This window comes from Hipposideros armiger, unplaced genomic scaffold (assembly GCF_001890085.2).
Source record: "Hipposideros armiger isolate ML-2016 unplaced genomic scaffold, ASM189008v1 scaffold_405, whole genome shotgun sequence".
NCBI lineage: Eukaryota > Metazoa > Chordata > Mammalia > Chiroptera > Hipposideridae > Hipposideros > Hipposideros armiger.
The window spans coordinates 1,246,096-1,248,790 of record NW_017731755.1 but is presented as its reverse complement, the minus strand read 5'-3'; the positions used below and the strand labels follow the sequence as shown (position 1 = coordinate 1,248,790).

The window sequence follows — 2,695 nt, the reverse complement described above, 5'->3', positions numbered from 1 at the left end:
GATTTTATTGGGGAATTGGGGGAGAGGAACAGAGAGTTGCTATCCTTTTGTTCTTCAGTCTAGTTGTGGAGGACGTTGCTTCACTAGCCCAAGTTGGCACCATCATTGAGCTCTTCCCGGGCGAGGCAGATAAGTTGCCGGCTTCTGGACAGCCGCTCACAGTGGCTGCTGGCCACTCACACTGGCTGCTGGCTACACACGGTACCCCAAGGCAACCCACTGCAGCAGGGGCTGCAGCCTACACCATCGCCAGCGACTCACGGCAGCCCAGCTCCAGGTCAAGCTGTTGTTCAGCATCTTAGCTGTGGAGGGCAGTGTCACTGGGCCTCATATGTGGGATCCAAACCAGGGCCCTCTGGCACCCCAAGCCAGCTCTTAACCAATGAGACACTCAGCCGGCCCAATATAGTTTTTTTTTTAATTGCTGCAAAAATGTTTAATTGCTGCAAAAATTGCTCCATGATTCTGAATCAGGTTCCAGTTCTTTTCGTATATCTTTATGTTGATATTTAATATACTGGCTATCAGTTCTAATCAGAAAAGAAATCTTGGAAATCTCTTTGTTACGACAGCACAGTCAGCAGAAATTACTGCTGTGTAAGCAACGCTAAGAGGTGCAGCTTTCCGGAAAGCACATTTTGTTGTTTCATTGTTGGAGTATTCTTTACATTGATTCCCGACAAAAGCCTCTTTCAATCTTGTAAACATCAGTGTGCAGTCTCGCTACATTGTAGTTGCATGTCCTTGGACAGCAAGGCTGGTGCACAGCTAGCAAGAAGCAAGAGGAGTCTAAGTACTAATGGCTGAGAAACCTCACATCCTGCAGGAGAGAAACACTTTTCCTCTTTTGCTACTTAAGAATGTGGCAGAAATGTATGCTGAGGTGGCCCAGTCAATCCTTATTTTTTCTTTTAGTGTAAATTTGGTCTCAGAATATTCCTGGAAGGGTGACGTTTCGAAGAAGCCACTGCTGGGACCAGCTTTCATTGCAGTTCCTAATGCTGAGCACCTGACTATCTTCTTCTGTGGCTTTTTCCAAGCACTGATTACTGTTCACATGCTGCAGGGTTAATTTCATGGGATCATACTCCCAAAGTTGGTTGCCTTTTAGGTGGTGGCATTTGAGCATTGTGACTGGGCCATTAAGTTTGGAGACATCCAAGCAAAGGTCATCTGTTCTCATTTCTTTGTTGGCAGTATAAGAGTAAACCTGATTACCTCCCATACTGTGACAGTTAAAAATTCCAATTTTTCATCCTCTTTTCTAGCCATGTTACTTAGACACTGACTTGTTTCCATTTTATTATCTCTACCAAAGAGAAATAGTGACATGGAATCTGAGAATCAGGATAAATATTCTCTAGACACCAAGAGAAAGGTTTGCATTGGAGTTTGTGTCTTAGGCCAAGTCTTGATGCTATAGCTCCAGAATCTACCTTCATAACACCTGGAGAAATTATATAGAAGAAATTCTTGAATTCATCCATCCACATTTCTGCAAGTCATCTATTATTTTTATTGATAATCTGCCCTGCGCCTCCTGAAAACGTGTACGGTGTGACTTTCCAAAACACATGTCCAAAATGTGAGCACGTAACAATCTCCAAAGTTCCTCCACACTGCCAACTCCTAAAGGAAATTTCTAGGTTTTCTCCTCCCCAAATGTCCATTCCAGCACCATATGTTCCAATTTCCTGAAAGTAATCTGTGTATTGAAAAAAGGACTCCTGCCACTGTAGGTGTTCTAACAGGGAGAGTCCAATCACCTTTCCTTCTGTCCATTTCTCTTCGGGGAACAGGATACCAGCGAAAATTGAGCTTTCAGTTGAATCTACCATAGGTCATATCAAAACCTGCCATGTACTTAAAAGTATTATCGCTGATCACATCAATGATAGAACATACCAATGGTTTCCTGTCATGTTTGATCCTGACAAGAGCGGCTCCAGCCATCCCACTGTACACTCACAATGAGTGTCTAAAAGAGGTGATCACTTGGCCTTTAGATACAGCAGCTCCTTTTAATCTAGCTCTGATCAATCCAGAACGTTGTTCCACTTGAATTACATGAACTGGCACTTTTAATTTTTTTATATAAATCTCTAAAGGTCTTTTCAAAGAGTCTCTTTCACTGGCATCATCTACTAGAACAATTTCTTCCAGCATGTGTATTGGTGAGCGATTAATGACGCTATGGACAGTTTGCAGAAGTGTGCTCCAAGCCTCATTGTGGGAAACAATCACCACACTTGTTGTAGGAAGGTTATCAGGATACACCTTTGTTTTACACCCTTCTAATCTAACATCTGGTAAAGATCTGTTGAGTGCAATCATCTCACTTGCCATTAAATTGAATTGATTGATTTTAAACATCTCTTTCAACTTTTCTTGATCCTCTTTGGGAATGACGACTGGTTTCCGCATTCCTCCAGGACCTTCCTGAAGCTTCTGTACTGGCTCTAGAACGTCCCCAGTAGGAAGTCCTTTCTCTTTTTTTTTCAGCACATTTGTTGCATTCACTGAAGTAAAGCAGCAGGAACATACCCAAGAGTACCCAAATCAAGGCGGTGGCTAGGACCACCTTGCAATATGCAAAATTTCGCATGGCACTTTAAGTCAAATGCAAAACCTTAAAAAAAATTTAAAAATTAAAAATACACACACACACACACACACACACACACACACACAAAGA

General features: G+C 42.4%; 1 pseudogene; it reads right to left on the bottom strand.

Annotated features, from left to right (window-relative positions):
- Nucleotides 1-928: 928 nt before the first annotated feature.
- Nucleotides 929-2,605, bottom strand: LOC109394037 (polypeptide N-acetylgalactosaminyltransferase 1 pseudogene; annotated as a pseudogene).
- Nucleotides 2,606-2,695: the final 90 nt, after the last annotated feature.